General features: G+C 47.6%; 1 protein-coding gene across 3 annotated transcripts in view; it reads left to right on the plus strand.

Annotated features, from left to right (window-relative positions):
- The window catches only part of LOC129171027 (mitochondrial import inner membrane translocase subunit TIM16-like), a 115,846-nt gene that overhangs the window by 41,915 nt on the left and 61,002 nt on the right, over window positions 1-12,929 (plus strand). The gene's annotated exons all lie outside the window — the stretch shown is intronic.

Genomic DNA, 12,929 nt, shown 5'->3' on the forward strand with positions numbered 1-12,929 from the left:
GAGCCAGCAGGAAGAGCAGGAGGGCGTCCTGGTGCAGCCTAGCAGCCTTTTTTCCCACTACGTCTGCACACGACCTGCTGAACGTGGGCCGCCACTCAGGGGGGTCCAAACTGTTTCCCAGCGAGGGCCACAAAGTGGAAAATGTGCTGTTCCGATTACGTGGAGAAAAGTCCTTCATAGCGACACACGGCAATGCAGACAAGGACACAAGTAAAGGAAGCGAGACTGAAATGGAGGAAGGAGAGAAAGTGTGTTGGCACCCTCTTCTCTCTTCTGACCTTGACTTGGTTTCCCTAAATCACATTTCTTAAGATGGAAAATATGCAGGACCCCCCCCCCCCCCCCCCCCCCCCCTCCACACACACACACACACACACACACACCCCCACTGCAAAAACCTTTCTTCCACCTCCTTTTTTCCGAGTCTTCCCTCCATCTAAGATTTATTGTGTGAACAATCGATGGAGCAGGTTCCTTCTTTGGAGACTTTATATCCACCATCCATCCATCCATCCATCATCCTCCACCATCCATCCATCCACCATCCATCATCCTACACCATCCATCCATCCATCATCCTACACCATCCATCCATCCACCATCCATCATCCTCCACCATCCATCCATCCATCATCCTCCACCATCCATCCATCCATCATCCTACACCATCCATCCATCATCCTACACCATCCTTCCATCCATCATCCTACACCATCCATCCACCATCCATCCATCCATCATCCTACACCATCCATCCATCATCCAACCACCATCCATCCATCATCCAACCACCATCCATCCATCCATCATCCTACACCATCCATCATCCTACACCATCCATCAACCATCCATCCATCATCCTACACCATCCATCCATCATCCTACACCATCCATCCACCATCCATCCATCCACCATCCTACACATCCATCCACCATCCATCCATCCATCCATCATCCTACACCATCCATCGTTCATCCTACACCATCCATCCACCATTCATCCATCCATCATCCTACACCATCCATCCACCATCCTACACCATCCATCCACCATCCATCCACCTTCCATCCATCCATCATCCTACACCATCCATCCATCATCCAACCACCATCCATCCACCATCCATCCACCATCCATCCATCATCCTACACCATCCATCATCCTACACCATCCATCAACCATCCATCCATCATCCTACACCATCCATCCATCATCCTACACCATCCATCCACCATCCATCCATCCACCATCCTACACATCCATCCACCATCCATCCATCCATCCATCATCCTACACCATCCATCGTTCATCCTACACCATCCATCCACCATTCATCCATCCATCATCCTACACCATCCATCCACCATCCTACACCATCCATCCACCATCCATCCACCTTCCATCCATCCATCATCCTACACCATCCATCCATCATCCTACACCATCCATCCATCATCCTACACCATCCATCCACCATCCATCCATCCATCATCCTACACCATCCATCCACCATCCTACACCATCCATCCATCATCCTATACTATCCATCCACCATCCATCCATCCATCATCCTACACCATCCGTCCATCATCCTACACCATCCATCCATCATCCTACACCATCCATCCACCATCCATCCATCCATCATCCTACACCATCCATCCATCCATCATCCTACACCATCCATCCATCATCCTACACATCCATCCACCATCCATCCATCATTCTACACCATCCATCCATCCATCCATCCATCATCCTACACCATCCATCCATCCATCCTACACCATCCATCCATCCATCCATCATCCTCCACCATCCATCCATCCACCATCCATCATCCTACACCATCCATCCATCCATCCATCATCCTACACCATCCATCCATCCACCATCCATCATCCTCCACCATCCATCCATCCATCATCCTCCACCATCCATCCATCCATCATCCTACACCATCCATCCATCATCCTACACCATCCTTCCATCCATCATCCTACACCATCCATCCACCATCCATCCATCCATCATCCTACACCATCCATCCATCATCCAACCACCATCCATCCATCATCCAACCACCATCCATCCATCCATCATCCTACACCATCCATCATCCTACACCATCCATCAACCATCCATCCATCATCCTACACCATCCATCCATCATCCTACACCATCCATCCACCATCCATCCATCCACCATCCTACACATCCATCCACCATCCATCCATCCATCCATCATCCTACACCATCCATCGTTCATCCTACACCATCCATCCACCATTCATCCATCCATCATCCTACACCATCCATCCACCATCCTACACCATCCATCCACCATCCATCCACCTTCCATCCATCCATCATCCTACACCATCCATCCATCATCCAACCTCCATCCACCATCCATCCACCATCCATCCATCATCCTACACCATCCATCATCCTACACCATCCATCAACCATCCATCCATCATCCTACACCATCCATCCATCATCCTACACCATCCATCCACCATCCATCCATCCACCATCCTACACATCCATCCACCATCCATCCATCCATCCATCATCCTACACCATCCATCGTTCATCCTACACCATCCATCCACCATTCATCCATCCATCATCCTACACCATCCATCCACCATCCTACACCATCCATCCACCATCCATCCACCTTCCATCCATCCATCATCCTACACCATCCATCCATCATCCTACACCATCCATCCATCATCCTACACCATCCATCCACCATCCATCCACCTTCCATCCATCCATCATCCTACACCATCCATCCACCATCCTACACCATCCATCCATCATCCTATACTATCCATCCACCATCCATCCATCCATCATCCTACACCATCCGTCCATCATCCTACACCATCCATCCATCATCCTACACCATCCATCCACCATCCATCCATCCATCATCCTACACCATCCATCCATCCATCATCCTACACCATCCATCCATCATCCTACACATCCATCCACCATCCATCCATCATTCTACACCATCCATCCATCCATCCATCCATCATCCTACACCATCCATCCATCCATCCTACACCATCCATCCACCATCCATCATCCTACACCATCCATCCATCCATCATCCTACACCATCCATCCATCATCCTACACCATCCATCCATCATCCTACACATCCATCCACCATCCATCCATCATTCTACACCATCCATCCATCCATCATCCTACACCATCCATCCATCCATCCTACACCATCCATCCACCATCCATCATCCTACACCATCCATCCATCCATCATCCTACACCATCCATCCATCATCCTACACCATCATCATCCTACACCATCCATCCATCCATCATCCTACACCATCCATCCATCATCCTACACATCCATCCACCATCCATCCATCATCCTACACATCCATCCATCCATCATCCTACACCATCGATCCATCCATCCATCATCCTACACCATCTATCCATCATCCTACACCATCCATCCATCCTACACCATCCATCCACCATCCATCCATCATCCTACACCATCCATCCATCCATCATCCTACACCATCTATCCATCATCCTACACCATCCATCCATCCTACACCATCCATCCACCATCCATCCATCATCCTACACCATCATCATCCTACACCATCCATCCATCATCCATCCATCACCCTACACCATCCATCCATCATCCTACACCATCCATCCATCATCCTACACCATCATCATCCTACACCATCCATCCATCATCCATCCATCCATCCATCATCCTACACATCCATCCATCCTACACCATCCATCCACCATCCATCCATCCATCATCCTACACCATCCACCATCCATCCATCATCATACACCATCATCATCCTACACCATCCATCCATCAGCCATCCATCACCCTACACATCCATCCATCCATCATCCTACACCATCCATCCATCATCCTACACCATCATCATCCTACAACATCCATCCATCCATCATCCTACACCATCCATCCATCATCCTACACCATCCATCCATCATCCTACACCATCCATCCATCCATCCATCATCCTACACCATCCATCCATCATCCTACACATCCATCCACCATCCATCTATCCATCATCCTACACCATCCATCCATCATCCTACACCATCCATCCATCCATCCTACACCATCCATCCATCATCCTACACCATCCATCCATCCATCCTACACCATCCATCCACCATCCATCCATCATCCTACACCATCATCATCCTACACCATCCATCCATCATCCATCCATCACCCTACACCATCCATCCATCCATCATCCTACACCATCCATCCATCATCCTACACCATCCATCCATCATCCATCCATCACCCTACACCATCCATCCATCCATCCATCATCCTACACCATCCATCCATCATCCTACACCATCCATCCATCATCCTACACCACCCATCCACCATCCATCCATCCACCATCCTACACCATCCATCCATCCATCATCCTACACCATCCATCCATTATCCATCCATCATCCATCCATCCACTCTGTGTGTTCTGCTGTGCACACCCAGGGCTAGGAATGACTCCCCCAGGGGTGGGGCTAGGAATGAACCCCCCTAGGGGTGCGGCTAGGAATGACTCCCCCAGGGGTGGGGCTAGGAATGATTCCCCAGGGGTGGGGCTAGGGATGATCCCCCCCAGGGGTGGGGCTAGGAATGAACCCCCTCCAGGGGTTGGGCTAGGAATGACTCCCCCAGGGGTGTCCAAAGTGCAGCATATTTCATTTTTCAGTATGCGGCCCTTGTTGGAAAGAGTTTGGACACCCTTGTCCTACCGATAAGGACGGATGCAAAGTTTCCACGGGGGTTGAACTCTTCCACTCGGCACGGCCACTGGCTTTTCAGCAGGCCGCGGCCTGGGCTGGCAGACGGCCACGGAGGCACGCGGCGTCAGCCCTCTCGGCGGGTCGCCCCTGTTTGTGTTTGTGCGGCGTGGTGGCGGCTTTGGCGCTGTGCTGAATGCAGCGTCTCCCCATCTGGCGCAGCAGCCTCCAGCAATGAAATACGCTGGCAAAGCCTCAACCGCTTGTGGCTCGAAGCCACGTTTGGCAGTCGGCACGGCAACCAGGCGGGGCACAAGTCAGCTGTTGTCCCATGGAAGAGTGCGAGAAGCCGTAAGGGGCTTGCGCTGTGGTACTATTCTTCTCACCAGTCTTTTTAAATCTTAAAGAGTGAGTCATCACCCCGTGGGCAAAATACCCCAAAAAAAGTGCAATTTTTTTTTTTAAGCTAGCTAGCTAGCTAGCTAGCGACACGGTTTTGACAATAGGCACCCGAGGTTGACCCTGCACACGGAGTGTTTGCTTGATTAGCTCTGTCCAATCAGCACACATCAACAAAGCTACTAATTAGCAGACATCAGCCTGTAAAAATGACCTGTATCCTGGCCTGCTACTCAACACTAATCAGCTTCTACACGCTTGTGACTGTCCAGAACCTTCCTATGGACAGGATTAGTGTGTGTGTGTGTGTGTGTGTGTGTGTGTGTGTGTGTGTGTGTGTGTGTGTGTGTTCCACCCCCCCAGCAACCCTCTTGCCTGGAGCAGTGGCTAAAAAGCAGGTGTGTTAGCCGGAAGTTCCTGCAAGGTCAGAGTTGACAAGCGGGGGTCAAGGGGTCTGAGGCCCGTGGCAGCGGTGCCGTTTGAGGCCACCATTATGTCCTGACAGCGATCATTTAGTGTTTAGGCTGCATGTTTGGGGGGGAGGGCGTCTGAAATCTTGCAGTAAAATGGAGTTTTCCTTCTTTCTGCTCAACACGAGTACGACGTGTGTTTCCTCCTTCTCCACGAGTGGTCACATGTACGTATTTGCTTGTAAACATCTCACTTGCTGAAGCACAGCAACGCAAGCCACATTGCAGCTGGGATCAGCTGTGCTTCACTCGTGCAGACAGTAGAGGAAGACCTGACCTGAAACCAAGGTCAAAGGTCTTTTATGGGGGTTTTCACGTTAGACGTTTTCTATGTTAGACCGGTGTACTTCATTTGGACCAGTATGACTTTATTCCCATGATGCTGATACTTTATTCTCTTAATTGCAGTTTTCTCTCTCAACCTTTTTATTTTTTAAAATGGTGATATTATACACGTATATTATGATTTATTATACCAGCTGATATCTCGTATTCAAAATACAAAAAATAATTGAATTTAATGTAATACATTTCTTTTAGTGGGAATACTGCAACTCTATTCTGGTGAAAGACTGTATTCCCCAAATATTTCTACTTTATTCTCGTAATAGGACACTATTTGGGAGTGTTTACTTTTTGGAATGTGACTTTTATTCCTGCAGTGTTAGTTTGTGTTCAGCGTGATACTTGTATATCCTCGTTTACTGCACTACAGACAGCACACATCACATTTGTGCAGCTTAAAAAGGTAGCGTTGTTGCATGGAGGGGGTTCGTGTGACAGCTGCAAGTGGAGTTTTAAAAAGGTGGCCTCTGGCGTTTGCAGCGTGTGGCGGTAAAACCAGCTGCTCTCCTCTCCTCAGCACAGCTGTTTTCCCTTTTCTTCCAAGCAAAAAGGCCACGTGAGGTAAGAAGGCTAGCTTTGGGCTGACTGAGGTGTGTTTTGAGTTGTTTATTAAAGATGATATTTGCCTGCAGACACGTCGTTGGCAGAATAGCAAGCTAGACAAGCTACCATCATCAGGCATTTTATTTGGCCTTGGTTATCTAGTGTGTTTATTTCTATGATGCCATCATTAGTGCAGTAACTGTCAGGATGAGCTATCCCTTTAGCGAAGGACTCCTACGTTTGACACGTCGCTTCGCTCTGTCACGCTTTTAGAGAAATAAATTCACCAACGAATTATTCTGTTTTGTGCTTGAACACGGCCTATTTTCAATCAAATAATAAGTACGTTTTATTTTTTTTTCCCAAATGAAGCATTTTCAAGCATAAAAATGGCTAAATGAAGTAAAATGCAAACAGTGTTCCCTCGTTTATCACGAGGATAAGTTCACAAAATAGCCCACAATAAGTGAAATCTGCAAAGTAGGCAACTTTATTTTGATACAATTACGAAATACAACCCCCCCCCCACACACACACTTGATACGCTTCTGACAGGTGTTAACATTTCCTCACATTTCTCTCTTGTTTAATCACAAGTTCAAATTGCATTTGAATGTTAATGCTCGACCTGCTAGGGTGCACACGTGGATTTCACCCCCCCGACCGTGCCTCTTCATCCTGGCACCGCTCCGATGTAGCGCTTTTGTATCCTGGTTAAAACATTCATTCATTTATTCCGTAGGGAATAAGGGATGGAGGAGGGACGACATTAATGACACGTATCCAATCATGCTGAGCCCAGGCCCGCCCCTCCCCAGCTTGCTACTGCTAGCGTACGGGCAGCTAGGTAGATTTCGTCTTATCAGAGTTCCTTTCTGCTTTAACAAGAAAATCTCACAATTTGCATTTGAGCTGATCAAGTGTTCTCGTTCAGCGTTCGACAAGCAAAGTCTTGTTGAAATTCTCCCACTTGGCACGTTGGAGTTTCTTTTTGCGTTGATCACAGTGCATTCTTTGTTTGCCATCCATACGTCCCCACGTTCCTCACGTCAACGCTGCGGGGTAAACCACTTCCTATTTGTCAGTTTCGCCGCTTGTGCAACGTGATCGGCACCTGACACGCGCATCTGCTGGGATTTGCCGCAGATGCAGGTTCATGCAGGAGTCAAAGAATTCATTCACAATACAGCATCACAGCAATAATCCCTAACCCAGACTACCTCAACCCGCCACCAGAACACACTTACAGCAACACACACGAGCACAAATCTTGTATGTCTTATTTTCTCTTATTATGTCTGTTATATTGGGTAATAGGAGTGTAAAGCTGACTGTAGGGCTGTTATTTCATGTCTAGAGGGCTCTAATAATAAAAGGTGTACATAAAAGGTGGTAAACAGGTTTTCTATGTCTTATTTTCTCTTATTATATCTACTATACTGGGTAATAGGAGCATAAAGGTGAGTATAGGGGTGTTATTTCATGTCTAGGGGACTTTAATAATGTTGAAGTGTACTTAGGAGGTGGTAAACAGGTTTTCTATGTCTTATATGTCGTATGTTCTCTTATGTCTACGATATTGGGTAATAGGAGTGTAATGGTGACTATAGGGCTGTTATTTCATGTCTTGAGGGCTCTAATAGTGTCAAGGGTGTATTTAGAAGGTGGTAAACAGGTGTCCTGTGCTCTTGCTGCAAAAATAAGGAATCCTACTTTGTAGGAATGTACTTAGCCCAGTCAGCTCTGGAACCAAAGAAACGCCATAAGCAAGGGAAGCAATGCTTAATTCAGGTTAAAGAAAATACGTAAAAATGTGCTTAAATATGTGTATTTTGGGCTAATAATAGGCCGTATTCAACCACGAAACAGCAAGATTTATTAATGAATATGTTTTTGAAAAACAGTGATCGAGTGAAGCCGTACTATTTGAAGTGTGAAGGGTGAAGCATGGAGGGTGAAGGGTGAAGGGTTGAAGTGTGAAGGGTGAAGAGTGAAGCATGAATGGTGAAGGGTGAAGGGTGAAGGGTGAAGGGTGGAGGGTGAAGTGTGGAGTGTGGAGTGTGGAGGGTGAAGGGTGGAGGGTGAAAGGTGAAGTGTGAAGGGTGAAGCGTGAAGCGTGAAGGGTGAAGGGTGGAGGGTGAAGGGTGAAGCGTGAAGGGTGAAGGGTGAAGGCTGGAGGGTGAAGGGTGAAGCGTGAAGGGTGAAGGCTGGAGGGTGAAGGGTGAAGCGTGAAGGGTGAAGTGTGGAGTGTGGAGGGTGAAGGGTGAAGTGTGGAGGGTGAAAGGTGAAGTGTGAAGGGTGAAGCGTGAAGGGTGAAGGGTGAAGCGTGAAGGGTGAAGCGTGAAGGCTGGAGGGTGAAGGGTGAAGCGTGAAGGCTGGAGGGTGAAGGGTGAAGCGTGAAGAGTGAAGTGTGAAGGGTGAAGCATGAAGGGTGAAGCGTGAAGGCTGGAGGGTGAAGGGTGAAGCGTGAAGGGTGAAGGCTGGAGGGTGAAGGGTGAAGGGTGAAGCGTGAAGAGTGAAGTGTGAAGGGTGAAGCATGAAGGGTGAAGGGTGAGAGACTTCATTGACAGGCTTTGCTGTGCCTGACTGTCTTGCTGCTTGTTTGTCTAAGCTAACTCGTCTCCTCCTGGACCGTTGCACAGCAGGTGTTCGTGGTTTGGCACGCCTGCTGTGCTGCCTGTGCTGTTACTTTGACAAATACACCACACGGTGGCGCTGTGATTAAACGGTATAAGTCAAGTATAAGGCTTGCGCTGTAACTTTAGGGTACGTGGGTGAATCGCCACAAGCTTTGGTCTGCTTGTTTCGGGGGCCGGCAAGCACGTGTGTGTGAAGTTTGGTTGAGAAACATGGCCGCCACCGACCAAAACGCTTCTGCAGGGACACGGGCGGGGCTTATACCTTATTGACAATTCGTCTCATGTGAACAAAGCTTGGCGCCACCGATGGCCTAACCTTCATCACCGTTTCCAGTGTATGTAAGGTCCCTGACATGAAATCATGAATGCTAAGTCGCATGCCTGCCTGTTGTCCCGTCTATCGTCTCCTAACCGGCTTGTAAAACGTCTCGCATGCTTTAGCGCGTGTGCTCGCTGTCAACAACTAACCAGAGTCAAGTTCTTCCTTCTGTCTCATGGCTCCGTTTTTGTTTTTTGTGTGGATGTTTTATTGCTGCTTTATGTCAGATTAGCTTGTGCGGACGCTCCGCTGGCAGGCGCTGGCAGCCATGCTTGTTTACATGCCACGAGAGGAACTGCAGCTCGTGTGTTATGGCTTCTTTGGAAAGATTCATAGCGAGCGAAGGTGGAATGTGCGGCGGGGAAACGAGGAGAGGAGCGCCAACAAATGGAGCCAGAGAGGCAGCTTCTAAAAACAAACTGGTGCTTCTTTTTTCCCCCCGACTCAGCGCTTCTTCTCCTTCTGTGGGGTTGGATGTCCTTCCTTGAGAGGCAGGATTGTTGTTTATTAGCGTGCTGCCACGTAGAAGAATGAATGTCCAAACTGTGGCACGTTGGATTACATTTATGCAATCATTTTGGCACTTTGCGATGAGTCCACTTCATTTCATGGCTCGGTCTGCAGACCGTGAAGGTGCTTGGCTGAAGGCGGTGCCAGGCGTTGGGGTTGCTGGGAGGTCGGCCGTGCTGCGTTTGCAAAACGGTGAAGTAAAAAGCAGCAATACCCTTTAAGTCACGTCCGCTTTTTTGCCTTTGTGGTCGAGACTGGCGCCGTGTTGTACGCTAACCGGGGCAAACTTTTTAGGTACAATATCATCCAAAAACACGCTACAGTCGTCCCTTTAATTTTTAATTTAAGTTAGCTCATTGGCTCGCTAACTAACTAGCTAACTCACTAGCTCTCTTGCTAGCGGCCGTCTGGAGTCCCTCCAGCATAAGAGTTGAGCAATGTGTTGTAAACAAAGAATAATAGCAGTGTGAAAGTGACTGTAGGGCTATTCTTTTATGTCTAGAGGGCTCTAATAATGTTAAAAAGCATATTTAGAAAGTCATAAACAGGTTTTCTATGCTGTAACTACGAAAATATTCAATTCATTAACATTAAATCCTATAACAACAAATTATTTGATCACAGTCATGTTTGGAACCAATTAACCACGATGAACGGGGGACGACTAGAGGTGTTATTTCATGTCCAGAGGGCTCTAATAATGTTAAAAACTGGACTCTGCCAATGCTAACGTGTGAGTCTATATCAGCAATCACCAACGTGGTGCCTGCGGGCACCAGGTAGCCCCCACGACCACATGAGGTGCCCGCAAGCCTGCTTTTCAGTCAGGTTTTCAGTTAATAATGTGAGAACACTAGAAAGAAATGCATTGTGAAACATAAAATGTGAGTTGTGGATACCAGCATTTTGTTCATGTTTTGGTAAAACAAGCATATTTGATCTGTTTGGGTTGAAATAAGCTATGAAAATCATTTCTACAAAAATGAGTAGCTCTTGGCCATTTTCATTTTCTAAAAGTAGCTCTCACAAGGACAAACCTTGGTGACCCCTGGTCTATATTGTGTCTTATTTTGTCTTATTATGTCTACTATATTGGTTAATAGAAGTGGAAAGGTGACTATGGGGTGTTATTTCATGTCTAGCGGGCTGTAATTGTGTTAAAAGGTGAATTTAGAGGGTTGTAAACAGGTTTTCTCTTCTCTATGAAAATACTCCATTGATGAAAAAGTAGTCCTACTTCATGGGAATTCACTTATCACGATCGGGTCTGGAGCCGCTTAGTCGTGATAAATGAGGGATTACTCCAATTGGAAATGTGACAAAAAGCTATTTTGCGTGTGTGTAGCTTCAATGCTAATGAGGCTTTTTGACTTTTTGATCTTTTAGGGAGATTTTGGGCATTTTCCCTTTTTTTTGTACAATATTCTAATGTGAGCCGTGTTGAATTTTGTGACGAGGGCCAATAAAAAAGAGCTGCGGGAGGCAAATGGCCCCCAGGCCGCACTTTGGACGCCCCTGTCGCCAGTCTTCATGTGGGAACCAAGAAGCTCACCATTTCCTCTTCCCACTTAACAGTTTAACACTGAAGGCTCCCTGCTGAGTGTGGTCGGCTGCAGAAGAGCTTCAGACTTGCACGTTTTCACATGCGAGATGTTATTCCTACGTGGACTGCAGGGAAGGCGTATGGCAACCTGCGTCTTTGACAACTTTGCTGTGTTTTACTGCTGTTTTCCATCCCGCTGTCAGTAAGACGGGGGCTGCGCGTTGAAATAAAACCTTGTGTGCTTACCTTCACCATTAGGCTGTCGTTGCCTTGCAGTGTGAATTAAAGCAGCAAAGTGTTGTTGATTTCCTCCCAAAAGGTTGATAATTGAGCACGGGGTGCCTGGGGGCTACAATGGGGGGCTTTGAGTGGTCTTTGTAAGGTTGGAGGACATCCAGCGAGTTCCAGGGAGAGAAAAGAAAGTCTGTTTTCAGGAAAGAAGCGCACCGTTTTCCACACGTGAACATTTGCAGATGCCTGCTTATGCAGCACGACATGCACGCCTCGCTTCAGCTGCATGACTTCAGCATGACATCACCTGCCTGGTTTCTTATTCACCTGAAGCCACCTCGCCGCGTTCACGTACGCTCACAATCAGCAGACTCAACAGTCACGCAACGGCAGGACGGGAAGTTAGAGCCCTCTGTCCCACAGGGGGGTACATTGTCTTTTTATTTCTGGGAAGTTTGTCTTCTGTGAGCAAATTGACTCGGTGGGGCCCGTTTTATGCTTGGGGGTGTGTTTATGTGTTTGTTTGCATGCTGTTTTCATTGCCTACCAGCAGCCGTAAAACACCCGGGTGGTCAGCCTGGGTCTGGGGCAGCTTAGTGAACGTGCTCGTAAAGCTCCTACCTGCCAGCCGTTTGCAAAGCTCCGATCACCGCTCCTCTCGTTGCAATCAAATAATCCAGTTTGCCCCAAAGAGAAATTCCAAGACCTTCTTCACACCATGAAAGCGCACATAAATTATTAGTAGTAGTAGTACTGCATTTTTTAACAACATTTGTTTTGAAAGGAGAACTTAGAAGTCAACCAGCGTTAGCATTAGTACTAGCAGTACTAGTACTAGTAGTAGTGGTGTCACTAGGCATTCAGTTCACGAGATGAGATGATACACAACAACAAGTTCGACGAGACAAGGCCCCGCCTCCACCCACCCAGACAAAGAGACTGTATGACTGACAAAAGAGCTCACTCCGTTCATGCCGTTGTACTGTGGAGCAAACGCGGCAAGGTGCTGAAAGCAATGCACAGAGTGAACCCCATTCCTGCCTGTTTGGAGACGAGGAAAACTGACACGCATGCATGTGGCGATACATTGAGTTGATTTTCA

Source organism: Dunckerocampus dactyliophorus, chromosome 18 (genome assembly GCF_027744805.1).
Source record: "Dunckerocampus dactyliophorus isolate RoL2022-P2 chromosome 18, RoL_Ddac_1.1, whole genome shotgun sequence".
NCBI classification, from domain to species: Eukaryota; Metazoa; Chordata; class Actinopteri; order Syngnathiformes; family Syngnathidae; genus Dunckerocampus; species Dunckerocampus dactyliophorus.